This window comes from Phyllobates terribilis, unplaced genomic scaffold, assembly GCF_046119375.1.
Source record: "Phyllobates terribilis strain yellow unplaced genomic scaffold, ASM4611937v1 Scaffold_5__5_contigs__length_657084704, whole genome shotgun sequence".
Lineage (NCBI taxonomy): Eukaryota > Metazoa > Chordata > Amphibia > Anura > Dendrobatidae > Phyllobates > Phyllobates terribilis.
The window spans coordinates 39,213,792-39,231,821 of NW_027362765.1; the positions used below are offsets into that span (position 1 = coordinate 39,213,792).

Sequence of the window (18,030 nt, forward strand, 5' to 3'; positions counted from 1 at the left end):
TCCTGTTGGTGGAGACAATGAGGAAGACGATGATAAGACTCAAATACCTGATTGGAGCGACAACTTTAGTTTTTTGTCAGGGCAGGAACAGGTTGGCTCTGAGGACGACGGGTGTGATAACACACAGGGTGATGATGATGAGGTTGGAGATCCCACTTACTGTCAACCCACAGTCAGCCAAGAGATGAGGTCAGCAGAGGAGGTGGAGGAAGATGCTAGTGACGACGAGGTCAGGTTGCGCCTTCCTGGACAGAGACGTAGTACTGGAAGCACGTCAACAACTGCATCCTCAAACACAACTCTGCCTCTCACCACAAGTCGTGGTGGCTCTTCAGGTCGCATGGGTGCTAAGCCTTGCATAGCCTGGGCATTTTTTCAGATCGATAAAGATGACCCAACTCGTGTTATCTGTAACATTTGTCAGCAAAAGCTAAGTAGAGGCCAAAAAATACATAGTTTGAGTACTTCATGCATGAACCGGCACATGGACATGAAGCATAAGTTGCAGTGGGAAGCTCAGTGTGCTATAATGCGGCCTAGCCGGCCGGGCCAACCACCGTCTGCCATATCTTGTGCATCCACGGCCTCTTCATCCTCTGTGACTGGGGGGACAGCAGTCACACCTGTTTTGGGGCGCAGACCTGCCACCTCTTTACCCGCAACAGCCAGCGTTATTGGCAGGTCATCATTTTCTTTGGAGGTGGTAACACCAGCTGGTGTTGAGCGCTGTCCGACATCGATAGCACCACCTTTGGATCAAGGCAACCTAACATGTCCGCCTGCATCTTCCTCACAGACCGGCAGTTTGCCGGGGACACCCTTATCAACCCCGTCTAAGCACAATAGCCAGCCATCGGTCCCTCAGATGTGGACAAGTAAAAGACCATTTCCTCCTAGCCATGAGAAAGCTAAGAGGTTGAATTTCACCATCTGCAAGCTCTTGGCTACAGAAATGCTGCCTTTCCGCCTGGTGGACACAGAGGATTTTCGAGACCTTATGTCCGTCGCAGTGCCCCAGTACCAGATGCCCAGTCGGCACTACTTCTCAAAGAAAGGTGTGCCTGCGCTCCACCAGCATGTCGCACACAACATCACCGCTTCTTTGAGAAACTCTGTGTGTGACAGGGTGCATTTCATCACAGACACTTGGACGAGTAGGCATGGACAGGGGCGTTACATGTCGCTGACTGGGCACTGGGTAACTATGGTGACAGCAGGACAAGGGGCTGCTGTCCAAGTCTTGCCGTCCCCACGAGTTGTGCGTCAATCCTCTTTATGTCAAAGTTCCTCCACTGCTTCTGCCTCCTCAACCTCCTCTCGGTCTTCCACCTGCACCCAAAGCCTGTCTGGTCATGCCACAAGCTTTCTAACTGCGCAGAAGGGATCCTGCACACCTCCTTACTATGCTGGCAGTAGGGCTCAACGTCATCAGGAGGTTTTTACTTTGAAATGTCTGGGAAATGTGAGTCACACAGCTGAGGAGTTGTGGTCAGCTCTGGAGAACCAATTTCATGAATGGTTGTCTCCACTGGACCTGAAACCAGGGAAGGCCGTGTGCGACAATGCTGCAAACCTGGGTGTGGCCCTTCGCCGGGGCAATGTCACACACGTGCCTTGTATGGCTCACGAGTTGAACCTGGTTGTCCAGCAATTTTTAGCCCACTATCCCAGACTAGATGGCCTTCTGCAGAGGGCACGGTCGCTGTGTGCTCACTTCCGCCGTTCGCATCCCGCAGCTCAGCGACTTACATCTCTACAGAAGTCGTTGGGCCTGCCACTTCACCGGCTAAAATGCGATGTGCCTACCCGGTGGAATTCAACTCTGCACATGTTGCAGCGACTGTGGCAGCACCGACAAGCCCTGGTGAAATACGTTCTGACGTATAGCCTGGGCCAACGAGATTCAGAGGTGGGGCAATTCACGCTGGAGGAGTGGTCTCAGATCAGGGACCTATGCACCCTTCTGCACAGTTTTGAAATGGCGACGAAGATGTTTAGTGCTGACGATGCCATTATCAGCATGACTATTCCGGTGATTTACATGCTGGAGCACATGTTAAACAGAATTCGGAGTCAGGTGGTGGCACAAGAGGAGGTGGAGGAAGTAGAGGAGGAGGAGTTGTATGCGGAAGGGCTAACATCTGCAAGGTCCAGACGGTCGGCAGCACCAAGGCGGCAGGCATGTGAGGGTGGGGGAGATGGTTTTACCAGGGCGCATGGTAGCAGCCAAACTAGTGAGGAAGGTGCAGGAGCCCAGGAAGAAGTGGAGGACGAACTGATGGAAGACTCATCAGATGAGGGAGACCTTGATCACATTTCTGTTGTGCGAGGTTGGGGGGAGAGGACAGAGGAAGGAAGCATGATTGTTACCTCGCCACCAACACAACAGGGACTTAGTGCTCCTGGATGCGCAACACACATGAGTGCCTTCTTGCTGCACTACCTGCAACATGACCCTCGAATTGTGAGAATTAGAAATAATCCTGACTACTGGGTTGCCACACTGTTAGATCCCGGGTACAAAAGTAAATTTGCAGAAATTATTCCTGCCATAGAAAGGGATGCACGCATGCAGGAGTATCAGCAGAGACTGTTGCAGAATCTTACATGTGCTTTTCCACAAAATACCAGTGGTGCACGTAGTGAATCTCACAGTTCCAACTTGCCAACCGTGGGACCGTCAAGTGTTCAGCACTCAAACCGTAACAGAACCACAGTATCTGCTGGTAACATCAATTTTGCGGAATCATTTCACCACTTTTTTAGCCCATCCTTTGCAAGGCCACAGGAGACAAGAAGTCTGACACATAGTCAACGCCTAGAGACGATGGTACAGGAGTATCTCCAAGTAAACATTGAAGCCACGACTGTGTCACTGGACCCTTGCTCTTTTTGGGCTTCCAATCTGGATAAATGGCCGGAGCTAGCCACTTACGCCTTGGAGATCTTGTCATGCCCCGCAGCCAGCGTTCTGTCTGAACGTGTGTTCAGCGCTGCTGGTGGTGTGCTGACAGATAAGTGCACGCGGCTCTCCACTGATAATGTAGACAGACTCACGTTCATAAAGATGAACAAATCATGGATCCGAAACGACTTTTATACCCCTGTGTCATCCTGGGGAGAGTAAAAGCTTGATGATTGGTTAAAATCACCCTACCAACCGTTTTAAGCTTTCAAATTACTAATCATGTTTATCTGTATCTTGACTGGAAAATAATTTGGGCTTTGTAGCAGTGTGCAGCACTGATCCTATTAGGCCATCTATAATAAGCTCCACCAGATTTAAAATTAAAAATAATTTTTAGCTGCATCTAGCCCGGAAAATAATTTTGGGGCTCCGAGATGCGCAAGACACATAAGTGCCTTCTTGCTGCACTACCTGCAGCATGACCCTCATATTGTCAGAATTCGAAGTAATCATGACTACTGGGTTGCCACACTCTTAGATCCCCCAAACTTTTCGATCAACCTTTTCATTTTAATAAAGACCAAAAAAATGGTCATTTTTGAAATTATAAGCATTAGCAGGTTGTTAGAAACTGAAATCAAACAGTTTTCAACTCAAAACTTTATTGTAGGTGATGTTACATTTTCACATAGGACCCCTTGTTCGAAAGGAGCTTCTGAACTCTCTCGTCCATTGAATTTGTCAGGTTTTGGATGGTTTCTGCTTCAATTGTTTTGCATGAGGACAGAATACCCTCCCAGAGCTGTAGCTTAGATGTGAACTGCCTCCCGCCATCATAGACACTCCTTTTAATGATGCTCCAAAGGTTCTGAATGGGGTAGAGGTCAGGGGAGCATGGGGGTCACACCATAAGTTTGTCCCCTTTTATGCCCATATCAGCCAGAGATGCAGATGTTTTATGTGCAGCATGAGATGGTGCATTATCATGCAGAAAAATGATCTTGCTGTGAAATACACGGTTCTTCTTCTTGAACCATGGCAGGAAGTGCTGTTTGAGAAAATCCACATACATTATGGAGTTCATCTTTAGCGCCTTCAGGGATCCTAAAGGGGCCGACAATCTCTCTCCCCATGATTCCAGCCCAAAACATTACTCCACTTCCTCCTTGTTGGCGCTGTAGCCGTGTTTGCGTGGGGTGTCCATCAACCAGCCATCCTCCACTCCATCCATCTGGACCATCGAGCGCTGCACGGCACTCATCCGTGAACAAAACAGTTTTGAAATCAGTCTTCATGTAATGTTTGGCCCACTGGAGCCGTTTCTGCTTGTGTGAAGTGGATAGAGGAGGTCGACAGGATGGCGTATGCACAGCTGCAAACCTCTGAAGGACCCTGCATCTTGTTGTTCGGGGGACGTTGGAGGCACCAGCAGCTTCAAAAACTTGTCTGCTGCTATGACAAGGCTTTCTTGCCGCTGCTCTTTTAACCTGACGTAATTGCCTGTAGGAAAGAGTCCTCAATTTGCCCTTATCAGCACGCACACGTGTGTACTGTGAATCAGCTACATACTTCTTGATTGCCAAGACACTTCATCCTGATCATCGCACAATGTTGATTGTAGTCATGCCTTGACCTAAACACTCCACAATTTGTTGCTTCTCAGCAGCCGACACATCCTTTTTCTTTCCCATTTTGGCAGAAAATGTAGGCTGCTTAATAATGTGAGAGCCTTCTTAAGTAGTCTTGCCTTTCATTGGACACACCTGCCAAACTAATTAGCACAGGTGTCTGCAATTGCTTACAGTGGTATAAAGAGCCCTGACACACATCACCATCAATGAGTTTAACTGACAAACAAACAAATTCTTCCCTTATCACTCCTAAACACTTTTTGCATAATAATTTGGAACGCAGTGTACATGTGCTTTTCCACAAACACCAGTGGTTCACGTAGTGAATATTACAGTTCTAACTTGCCAACCGTGGTCTGTATGGAATTGTTCAATAAAGGGCCCAAAATTAAGATAACATAGATGGGAGAGGTCTCTATGAATAGGAATTCCTAAGTATTTGATACCCTGTGAGGGCCAGGCAAAGGGAAAGTTGGACTGGATGGAATCCTATATGGATTTGGGGAGGGAGACATCGAGGGCCTCAGACTTCGCTGCATTGATTTTAAAATTTTACCATGTAACAAAGTGATCTATTTCAGCCATAACAGCAGGGATGGATATATGTGATTGAGTGATATATACTAGGACATCATCAGCAAATAGAGAGCACTTGTACTCGGTGCCTCCCACCTCAATCCACCTAATATTGGGGTTATGGCGAATTGATGAGAGCAGGTGCTCCGTCACTAGGATGTATAAGAGAGGGGACAGAGGACATCCCTGCCTTGTCCCATTGGTGATTGTGAAAGGTGATGAAAATGTTCTGACGCACCCCCTGGGCCTTGGGACACCCGGAGCCGGACCCTTTTTGGTGGATGCTGGTGGTTGTAGTCTTCGTGGCGGCGACCCGGTTCCGTGGATCAGGGCGGTCAAACCAGTGGCGGAACTATTTATGTGGTTTTGATGTTTAAATGTCCGACTACGCCACCCGTGGATTGCGGTCAGAGTGAACCGCCGCTACAGGGCAGACCGCTGAGGCTGGTGTTGTGGGTGCAGCAGAGCGTAGCATAACTCCCCACGGGAGGAGTATAGCCTCAGGGCAGTGTATGCGGAGGATGGGGGTGATGGCGCAGGGCAGCAGCAGTAACGACACGGAGTCAGTGATGCAGTCCAGGGCCTTTACTCACAGTTCTTATTATCCAGACCACGTCTGCAGGTAACGGCTGCCCACGTCGTACTGTGCTCACCAGGTGAGGGGCTCAGACAACTCCCAGATAACTTTGGAGCACTTCACAGGACCCCCTTTGTGTGTCCTTTGTCTGGCCTTTCTTACCAACACTTCTGTCCGGCTGCCTCGGGCCTCCTCTTGGTAAACTTGGTGCCAGTTTCCCTGACCCTATGTGGTGCCTTCCTAGCGGGTGTAGCGAGGGGCTGCGCCACATAAAATGTCAGAGCCTCCGGTTTCTAGCTGAGGGTCGTTTCCTGCCTCCACTAGTTCGGGGACCGGTCTCCCCCCTTTGGCCTGACCCCTCCACGCAGGTGGATTCGGGCGTGCGGTGGCGACTCGCCCATCCGCACCCCTGGGATCCCTTCATTCCTCGTTCCTGGAGCCTTCTCCGCTCCTCTTCCTTCCTTCTCCCTCTTCCAGGCCTGGGCCTCTGTTACTAGGCCTGCCTCCGGAGCAGAGCTCATGCAGAGCCCCTGCTCCCTGCCACTTCTGCTCAGACTTCTCTGCACTGAACTAAAATGGTGCCCACCTTTTATACTCCCTTCTCAATGCACCCAGGAACTGCTTCCTCCCTGCTCCTGCACTACAGGGTTCCCCTTCCTCAGTGTTCCCTCCCCCCACTCCAGCCAGGGACAGGGACTGTCGTGCCCATCTCAGGGGCATATTGGTCGCCCTGCCCCACGGCAATGTGGTGTAATGCATGCAGGTGTCGGGTCCTGATCCACACTCCATCCTTACCTGAGAGTGAGATATCACACCTCTGGGTGAGGTGCAATACGTCTGTAGCAACCGAGCCCTCAGGGTGCTACAGTTCCATTTATCTTCAGCCTAGGTGACGTATTGCGATACAGGGCCGTGATTTTGGCTATAAAAGGGTCCCCTAGACCCCTACCCCAAGCTTTTTAAGAGAATCATATATGGCGTGCCAGGAGACTCTATGGAATGCTTTCTCAGCATCCAACGAGAGTATCTAATTACAAATTTTTAACTGCATCTAGCCCAGGAAATACTTTGTGCCTAGTAGCAGTGTCTGCTAGTCAGCGGATTATCCCGGCTGTTAAGCAAGCTACACCACCTGTAGTTTAGACACTTAATTTTTTCAAAGGAAATGCTTCGGGACCATGGGATACTTAGTGAAGAGCATCAGGAGGCACCCCAAGGCATAGGGGCTGGGACTGGCAGTAGGATGCCTTGCGGTGGACAGCCGAGCTCGATCCTTATAAAAGCTTTTTAACTGCAGCAGCTTTAGTGGACGCTACTGGAGCTGGAATTACCGCGGCTGCTGGCATGAGACTTGCCCTCCAATAGATCCTTGTAAATGGATTTAAAGTGTATTCATTCAAATTAGAGAGACAATTTAAATTAAAAAGCTTAGAGCTGCCTCCACCACAGGGGGGCTCGCTCGACCCACCAGCGGACAGGCACCAGTATTGGGAGAGGGGGGCTGGCCGTCAGGGTTCACCGCGGCTCTGGCACAAACCCGGCGACACGGAGGTGGCACGGGCAGGAGCGGACTGGCCGTGTCGGCTTCTCACTTTTTGGATTTTAGAAGGGCATGACATGCCTATATCTGTGTCTCCCCCTCCTTTTACTCCTCCACCTCTTTTATTTTCGCATGACTATATGTACTTGTCACTTTTCCATGTGTTAGTTATGTCTTCTGAGCAGTTTGTCAGCTTTTGGACACCTTTGAAGGTGTTTTCTATGTGTTTCTATGTGTTTTTGTTTGCCTGCCATTGGTTTTAACGGTGTTCGAAGGTGTTCGACGAACAGTTCGGCGAACACACGGGTGGTTCGACGAACCGAACTCGAACACTACGGGGGGTGGCTCAACACTAATCTTGAGATGTATTGCAGGCAGTGAACACAGAAGCAGATTATACATGTACATTGCATACAGAAGTGTATTTCCTTGTACTTGTATACTGAGGCGAAGAAAAAGTCAGATTTTTGGTCCTATAAACCTACTAAAAATGATAAAAAGCAATTAAAAAAAATGTAATTTTCCTTTTTTTTTGTGAACCTTCCCAGTAATAAAACAACTAAGGCTGTGAATTCAGAGTCAATTTTGTTGCAGTCAGAATAAAATGGACCAAGTAAGACTCCTAAAATATATAATAAATTTGGAACAGTAGTTCAATGCAGTATGTGCTGTAATTTTCTTTCATACGAAATTGGGAAAGTTCTGAAATGTCCTATAAATGTTTGTTCTGTTCCTGATCTAAGGATTTAGTCTTTTAGTCGAGATGAATCTGTGCTGCACTTTATATATATATATATGCTAAGTAGTGAGGTTTTGCTGTGGAGTCGAAGTCATGGAGTCGGGAGTCAGGGAAAACTGACGAGTCGGAGGTTTGGCTTACCGACTCCACAGTCCTGCCCACAACCTTCAACATCACAGGCAGGAGCTAAAGCTACTGAGCCACAGGCTCTGGTGATGTCACTGGGAGAATTTTGTGTACTTGATCTGTATTGCAGGCTCTGACTCCACAGGCAGATTACATATAGATACATCTGTACACAGCAGTGTAATTGTATGTCTCTGTATTCTAGAGCAAGAATAAAAGATGTTTTTTTCATCCAATAAAATTACTAAAAAATAATGAAAAACGATTACAGTAATGTCATTGTTAGGGTATGTGCCCACGATGCAGAAATGAAGCAGAAAATTTCTGCAGCGTTTCTGCATGTTCTTGGCAGTCAAAAACGCTTGCGGATTTTACACGCGTTTTTGCAGCGCTTTTACATGCGGATTTGACTTGCGTTTTTCAAGTGCATTGGGACCTCAAATCCGCATGTAAAAACGCACAAATAATGGACATGCTGCAGATTTTTCCACAAGGAAAATCCGCTGCGGAAAATTCCGCAGCATGGGCACAGAACATGCAGATTTTCATTGGGGACCATGGGGCACGGATTACCAAGTGTTTTTAAAGCGTTTCTGCTACGGAAATTCCGCATCAAAAACGAATAGTGGGCACACAGCTTTAATGCATTTTTTTTAAAATAAACATCACAAATCAGCAAATAAAACAGACATATTTGGTGACAACCCGCACAACACAGCGATCAGATTATTACAGTGATCGGTAAGTGACGTTATAAAATGGCGTGATTGATATTTTTTCTCTATTAAACTTATAAAAAAATGGAATGCTGAGCCACATTGAGTGTTAATATGTAGCGTAAATGCTGCGTTCTTTCTACAGGTGTCCTCACCACACAACACAATAAAAATCTCCTCTGATTATTGCATTTCTTTTATGCATTGTCTGCCTTATTTGATGTGTTTTTGGTGCAGAAATGAAGCAGAGTTTTTAACGCTTTTTTAATACTACAGAAAATCTTTGATTCTGCACTTAAAAATGCAACAGCGGTTTTTTTTATGCTTTTTTTTTTTTTTTAAAAAGCCTATAGAAAAAATGCACCAAAACCACAGTGTACAGCAGTGTCTTTAGATCACAGTGGGTGGAGATTTCATGAAATCACATGCACTTTGCATGAAAACTGCGCCCCCTGTGGTCTAAAGACATGACAGAAGTGTGCGGTTTTTGTGTTTTTTGTTCCCTGGAGGCTCCTACATGGAGCCTTAAAAAAACGGATGTAAAAAACAGCAGTTACTTTTTTTAAGTGTTGAATCAAAGCTTTTCTGTACTATAAAAAGCACTTAAAAATGCGACTTCACATCTGCACCAGAAATGCATCTAATAAGGAGGAAAAGGCATAAAAATGCAGCAATAATAAGAGAAAAATGTTATTGTGTAGTTTGGGTCAAACACCTGCAGAAAACAAAAAAAACTGAATTTACGTGGCCTTACAGACACAAAAAGCCAGATGTGGTATAGTGAAGCCACATAAAGATGAGAAACTGCTAGCTGCTACAACTATGAAGGAATGAACAAAAAATAAATCCATAAGTCTGAATCAGTGGCGTAACTAGAGTCTTATGGGTATCGGTGCAAGATTTGGACCTGGGCACCCCCCTTCCTGGTGTGTATTTTTATATATACACTACCGTTCAAAAGTTTGGGGTCATTTAGAAATTTCATTATTTTTGAAAGAAAAGCACATTTTTTTTCAATGAAGCTAACATTAAATGAATCAGAAATACACTCTATACATTGTTAATGTGGTAAATGACTATTCTAGCTGCAAACATCTTTTTTTTATTGCAATATCTACATAGGTGTATAGAGGCCCATTTCCAACAACCACCACTCCAGTGTTTTAATGGTACATTGTGTTTGCTAACTGTGTAAGAAGGCTAATGGATGTTTAGAAAACCCTAGAAAACCCTTGCACAAGTATGTTAGCCAGCTGAAAACGGTTTGGCTGATTTGAGAAGCTATAAAATTGACCTTCCTTTGAGCTAGTTGAGAATCTGGAGTATTACATTTGTTTGTTCTATGAAACTCTCAAACTGGCCAGAAAAAGAGAACTTTCATGTGAAACACGACAGTCTATTCTTGTTCTTAGAAATGAAGGTTATTCCATGTGAGAAATTGCCAAGAAACAACGGTGTGTACTACTCCCTTCAGTGGAGAGCACAAACAGGCTCTAACCAGAGTAGAAAGAGAAGTGGGAGGCCCCACTGCACAACTGAGCAACAAGACAAGTACATTAAAGTCTCTAGTTTGAGAATTCGACACCTCACAGCTCCTCAACTGGCAACTTCATTAAATAGTACACGCAAAACATCAGTGTCAACGTCTACAGTGAAGAGGAGACTACGGGATGCTGGCCTTTAGGGCAAAGTGGCAAAGAAAAAGCCACATCTGAGACTGGCTAATAAAAGGAAAACATTAATATGGGCAAAAGAACACAGACATTGGACAGAGGAAGATTGGAAAAAAGTTTTATGGACAGACGAATCAAAGTTTGAGGTGTTTGGATCAGACAGAAGAACATTTGTGAAACGCAGAACTGAAAAGATGCTGGAAGAGTGCCTGATGCCATCAGTCAAGCATGGTGGAGGTAATGTGATGGTCTGAGGTTGCTTTGGTGCTGGTAAAGTGGGAGATTTGTACAAGGTAAATGGGATTTTGAATAAGGAAGGCTATCACTCCATTTTGCAACGCCATACCCTGTGGAGCCAATTTCATCCTACAACAGGACAATGACCCAAAGCACACCTTCAAATTATGCATGAACTATTTAGGGAAGAAGCAGGCAACTGGTATTCTATCTGTAATGGAGTGGCCAGCGCAGTCACCAGATTTCAACCCCATTGAGCTGTTGTGGGAGCAGCTTGACTGTATGGTACGCAAAAAGTGCCCATCAAGCCAATCCAACTTGTGTGAGGGGCTTCAGGAAGCATGGGGTGAAATTTCTCAAGATTACCTCAGCAAATTAACAGCTAGAATGCCAAAGGTCTGCAATGCTGTAATTGCTACAAAGGGAGCATTCCTTGACGAAAGCAAAGTTTGAAGGAGAAAATTATTCTTTCTAATAAAAATCATTATTTCTAACCTTGTCAATGTCTGGACTACATTTTCGATTCATTTTGCAACTCATTTGATAAATAAAAGTATGAGTTTTCATGGAAAACACAAAATTGGTTGGGTGACCCCAAACTTTTTAACGGTAGTGTACGTATATATCATACACACACGTGCTTCTCACTAAATTAGATTATCAAAAAGTTAATTTATTTCAGTTCTTCAATACAAAAAGTGAAACTCATCATATAGAGTCATTACAAACAGAGTGATCTATTTCAAGTGTTTATTTCTGTTAATGTTGATGATTATGGCTTACAGCCAATGAAAACACAAAAGTCATTATCTCAATAAATTAGAATAATTAACAAAAAACACCTATTATTATTATTACAAAGCCTTCCTAAGAGTTTAAAAAGGTCCCTTAGTCTGTTTCAGTAGGCTCCACAATCATGGAGAAGACTGCTGACTTGACAGATGTCTAGAAGGCAGTCATTGACACACTCCACGAGGAGGGTAAGCCACAAAAGGTCATTGCTAAAAAAAGCTGGCTGTTCACAGAGTGCTGTATCCAATCATATTAATGGAAAGTTGAGTGGAAGGAAAAAGTGTGGTAGGAAAAAGCGCACAAGCAACCAAGATAACCGCAGCCTTAAAAGGATTGTTAAAAGAAGGCCATTCAAAAATTTGGGGAAGATTCACAAGGAGTGGACTGCTACTGGAGTCATTGCTTCAAGAGCCACCACATACAGACGTATCCAGGACATGCGGGGTGCATTTATGCATATTTTATTGAAGTACCATATTTTATCATATATATATATATATATATATATATATACATATATATATATATATATATATATATATATATGATATATATATATCATTCCTCTGCTGTATGTTACCCCTTCTGAAATCTGCAATCTACTTCAATGCTATCTGCAATGCTCTGCTATTCATTGGTGTATATATATACATATATCTCATTCAGCTACGCTGTTTAATCCATCATACTTTAAGGTCATCACATTTACTTTAACAGTTTAGGATCCATGTTGAGTTGCCAGTCTGTTTTTGTTTCTGCAGTTTTATGGTCTCCTGCTGTCTTAAACTAGTTGATTGCTAACGAGTTAAATCTGTGTTAGATCTAAGCACATACTTCCGTATATATTGAGACATAGCTAAGGGGCAGCATTTATGTGGGGTGCATTTATGCATATTTTATCAAAGTGCCTCGGCAGTTAGATATGGCAGTTGGGCAAGAGACAGGTAAGACATGTAAGACAATTAAACAAACTTGCTTCCAGGTCATCTGATTTGCAAACAGTGTTCACTATCTCTATTTGTGCCATTTATGTTCTGGTTGCTACAATCATCCACTTTTACCGTTCTCCCACAAACTCTGCACATTTCATCCATATTAACCCCTCTCTCCTCTCTTCTCCTATGTAGAGCTGTCATGCTCTCTTCACAATGTTATAATGCACAGACCCATTCATTCCTACTATACAACACAAGAAACGCTCTCAAAAATCACTCAACCATCTGCTCACGCTCTCTAGTTTCCTTATCGCAGATCATATTTCTCCTAATCCAGGACCTTCTTGTAATAATAAGACTAACACTTTCCCCGCTACATTCAGAAACCCTGCTGATCTCATTAACATTCCCTGCATGCCTTCTGTCGCTTTTAATTGTGCCCTTTGGAACGTGCGGTCAGCATGTAATAAACTTTCCTACATACATGACTTTTTCCTCTTAAATTCCCTCAACCTTCTGACTCTCACTGAAACATGGATCCAGCAGTCCGACACCACCGCCGCTGCTGCTCTCTCATATGGTGGCCTACACTTCTCTCCTATCCCGGGACCTGACAACAGAACAGGTGGAGGTGTTGGTCTGCTTCTTTCAACAAAATGTACTTTTCAGGTTATCCCCCCAATACCTTCCCTTATCTTCCCTTCTTTTGAGGCCCACACAGTTAGACTCTTCCGGCCCTTCTCCCTGCGAGTGGCGGTTGTGTATCGCCCTCCAGGCCGCTCCAGTCAATTCCTGGATCACTTTGCCGCCTGGCTTCCAAATTTTCTATCCTGCGACATTCCCACTCTCATCATGGGAGACTTTAACATCCCAATTGGCGATCCCCTTTTCCCATCTGACGCTCATCTTTTATCGCTAACTTCCTCCTTCGGCCTTTCACAGCTTACTAATTCTCCTACACATGAAGATGGGAACACACTGGACCTGATCTTCTCCCGGCTCTGCTCAGTACATGACTTTACTAACTCTCCTCTTCCGCTCTCTGACCATAACCTTCTTTCATTCTTTGTCAAGAACTGTGACCCTACTCGACACCCTCACTTTCCACACTTATAGAAATATACACGCCATTAACACCCAGAAATTTATGAAAACGTTGCAATTATCATTGGCTCCAATCTCCTCCCTCTCATGTCCTGACTCTGCACTGAAGCATTATAAAGAAACATTAAAATGCGCCCTGGATGAAGACACACTTCCTACACAAAGAACAACTCGGATTAGACAGCGACAACCCTGGCACACGCCGCAAACACGTTTTCTCCAGCGGTGCTTCAGGTGCGCTGAACGGCTGTGGAGAAAATCTAATCTGCCCTAAGATATCATCCATTATAAGTTTATGCTTAAAAGATATAATTCTGCCCTTCACCTCTCTAAACAAACCTATTTTAACAACCTCATCATCTCACTTTCCATTAATCATAAACTCCTCTTTGACACTTTTCACTCTCTCCTTAATCAAACAGCACAGGCCCCGACCACCAACCTCAGCGCTGATGATCTGGACAATTATTTAAAAGAAAAAATTGATCATATCAGACAGAAAATTTTCTCCCAATCACCAAATGTTATGCATGCTCCTCCCTCTCACATTGTATCTTGCTCACTTTGTGACTTCGAACCAGTCACGGAAGAACAAGTGATCAGGCTCCTTGCATCTTCTTGCCCTACCACCTGCACCAGTGACGATATTCCCTCACATCTCCTTCAGTCCCTTTCTCCAGCTGTCACCACTCACCTAACTAAAATATTCAACCTCTCCCTATCATCTGGTATTTTTTCCTCTTCTTTTAAACATGCCAGCATTAATCCATTACTTAAAAAAACATTCCTTGACCAGAACTGCGCTGCCAACTACAGACCTGTTTCCAATCTTCCCTTTATCTCTAAACTCTTGGTCCACTCCCGTCTAATCCGCTATCTCTCAGATAACTCTCTTCTTGACCCTTTACAATCTGGTTTCCGCTCTTTACACTCTACTGAAACTGCCTTCACTAAAGTCTCTATTAATCTACTAACAGTTAAATCTAATGGTCACTACTCCCTGCTGATTCTCCTAGATCGCTCTGCAGCATTCAACACTGTGGATCATCAGCTCCTCCTCACTATGCTCCACTCTATTGGCCTCAAGGACACTGTTCTCTCCTGGTTCTCCTCCTACTCCTCTGACCACTCCTTCTCTGTGTCTTTTGCTGGCTCCTCTTCCTCTCTCCTTCCCCTTACTGTCGGGGTTCCTCAAGGATCAGTCCTTGGCCCCTTGTTTTTCTCCTTACACACTGCTCCTATTGGACAAACAATCAGCAGATTCGGTTTTCAGTACCATCTCTATGCTGATGACACCCAATTCTACACCTCTTCTCCGGACATCACCCCTGCATTATTACAAAAGACCAGTGACTGTCTTTCCACTGTCAAAATCTGAACTACTCGTATTTCCTCCCTCCACTAAGCTACCTATGCCCAATATTGTCATTTCCGTTCGTGGCTCTACCATTACTCCTCAGCAACATTCCCGCTGTCTTGGGGTCATATTTGATTCAGATATTTCCTTCACTCTTCACATCAAATCACTCGCTCACTTGTGTCATCTACACCTCAAAAACATCTCAAGAATCAGAACTTTTCTTACCTTTGACTTGGCAAAAACTCTTACTGTAGCTCTTATTCATTCTCGTCTCGACTATTGTAACTCTCTACTAATCGGTCTCCCTCTTACTAAACCCTCCCCTATCCAATCCATCTTGAACGCAGCAGCCAGGGTCATATACCTCGCCAACCGCCACAACGAGGCCTATTCCCTGTGCCAGTCATTGCACTGGTTGCCCATCCAATAGAGTTCAATATAAACTTATCACTCTTAACCACAAAGCGCTCCATGCTTCAGCACCCCCCTACATCTCCTCCTTTGTCTCAGTCTTCCACCCTACCCGTGCCCTCCGTTCTGCTAATGACTTAAAACTACAATCCTCCATAATCCAAACTTCCCACTCCCATCGCCAAGATTTCTCACGTGCTGTGCCAATTCTTTGGAACGCACTACCCAGTGTGATTAATTCCCAATACTCACAGTTTTAAGCGTACCCTAAAAACCCATTTCTTTACACTGGCCTATCGCCTCAACACACTTATCTACCTGTCCTAGTTTGGCCTATATTAAAATTTTCTCCAACTTCATGTTCATACCATCTATGCACTTAATAGCCTCTATCTGGACTGTACACATACTGGCTGGCGACCAGTTCATGTAGTGTTAGGTACTTACCCGATTTAGTGTATTATGCCTGTATTATACAACATGTATATGTTACCTTTTGTGTCTCCCCAATTTCCTCACGCTGTAAGCTTGCGAGCAGGGCCCTCATTCGTTTTGATATGAGTTATGCTTATTCTGTAACGTCAGTATTGTCTGTATAAGCCCCCATAAAATTGTAAAGTGCTGCGGAATATGTTGGCGCTATAAATATTATTATTATTATTAGGACATGGGCTACAAGTATCGCATTCCTTGTGTCAAGCCACTCATGACCAATAGACAATGCTACAAGCGTTTTAACTGGGCCAAGGAGAAAAAGACCTGGACTGGTGCTCAGTGGTCCAAGGTGTTGTTTTCAGATGAAAGTAAATTTTGCATTTCATTTGGAAATCAAGGTCCCAGAATCTGGAGGAAGAGTGGAGAGGCACACAATCCAAGCTGCTTGAGGTCTAGTGTGAAGTTTCCACAATCAGTGATAGTTTGGGGAGCCATGTCATCTGCTGATGTAGGTCCACTGTTTTATCAAGACCAAAGTCAGTACAACCGTCTACCAGGAAATTTTAGAGCACTTCATGCTTCCCTCTGCCGACAAGCTTTTTGGAGATGGAAATTTCATTCTCCAGCAGGACTTGGCACCTGTCCACACTGCCAAAACTACCAATACCTGGTTTAAAAACAACAGTATCACTGTGCTTGATTGGCCAGCAAACTCACCTGACCTTTAACCTCATAGAGAATCTATGGGGTATTGTCAAGAGGAAGATGAGAGACACCAGACCCAACAATGCAGACGAGCTGAAGGATGCTATCAAAGCAACCTGGGCTTCCATAATACCTCAGCAGTGCCACAGGCTGATTGCCTCCATGACGAGCCGCATTGATGCAAAAGGAGCCCCGACAAAGTATTGAGTGCATTTACTGAACATACATTTCAGTAGGCCAACATTTCGGATTTTAAAAACATTTTTCAAGCTGGTGTTATAAAGTATTCTAATTTATTGAGATAATGACTTTTGTGTTTTCATTGGCTGTAAGCCATAATCATCAATATTAACAGAAATAAACACCTGAAATAGATCACTCTGTTTGTAATGACTCTATATATTAGTTTCACTACTTTTATTGAAGAACTGAAATAAATTAACTTTTAGATGATATTCTAATTTAGTGAGAAGCACTTATATACATATTTTGTGAGGTGGCAGCTGGACAGGTTGTGGACGGGAGGTATGTGTCCTCGACGTGCCAAGCCTCAGTGATGTAGGACCCGGAGAAGGAGGCTCCAGTACACATAGTGCTGAGACGTGTTTAATAGTCCCGGATTATAGGGCCGGGTTTTACGAGCAGCTGAAAGAGCTGGATGGGATGGGCTGCTCACTTACCTCCAGTCAGGTCTTGGAAGGTCTGATTTAAGGCAACTTGTGCTGTCTCACTCTGTGTGTTTGCAAGGTGAGGACGCCTTGTATGTGCTGCTCAAACACTGCTGGAGACAGAGCGTAATGACTGACATTTAAGCAGCTGAGCCCGTGCGTTATGTGGACTGGTTATTTTCCATATTCTTCTGTCATATCTTTTTGTACCTGGAGGCTGTTTAACTCACGGTTTATGAACTCTTAATAAACTGCCGGTTTGTTTGGAGACAACGAACTGAATCCTGTGAACCATCGTCTACCACACAGCAAAACGTGTGTGTGTGTGTCCATGTCCTCCATCCTGGTTTATATAACCCCCAATCTGGTATATGTCCCTTATCGTGGCCCCATCTTGGTATATATACTCCTCATCCTGATATGTGTCCCTCATCCTGGTATATATCACCCGCTGGGCCCGGTCACAGTGTCGACCTCTGCGACCGAGGTAATTACGCCCCTGGTCCTAACTACAGATGAGCATGATGCACAGATGACTTTGCCTCAGCCCTGGCTAATCAAAAGCCGCCCGGGGGACATTGGAAGGTAAGAGATTCACAGCCTCCCATCCAGCCGCCACGTACCACTGACCTGGACACAGGGCTGAAGTCACATCAACCGATCCGCTCATCTCTAGTTCCAACCATCCCAAATACAGTGGATAGTCCCAGATTTGGATCTATAAACTGAGGTATTGGGTATCTGTTGAATTTCCCTCACTACCACCACCCTACTGGCATCTCCGCCAGGGAAGAAAGAAATGGAAAATCGGCATGGATTTGGGTGTGGACAAAATTTGCCACTGCACGCTACGAGCGCCACATAATTTTCCCTCTTTCTGTTCTTCAAAAGTTGGGA

At 44.8% G+C, this 18,030-nt stretch overlaps 2 protein-coding genes across 2 annotated transcripts in view; both read right to left on the bottom strand.

The window, feature by feature from the left end:
* LOC141270661 (gastrula zinc finger protein XlCGF66.1-like) overlaps positions 1-18,030 on the bottom strand; it is a 268,510-nt gene that overhangs the window by 249,802 nt on the left and 678 nt on the right. The gene's annotated exons all lie outside the window — the stretch shown is intronic.
* Positions 1-18,030, bottom strand: part of LOC141270690 (uncharacterized) — a 174,626-nt gene that overhangs the window by 116,492 nt on the left and 40,104 nt on the right. The gene's annotated exons all lie outside the window — the stretch shown is intronic.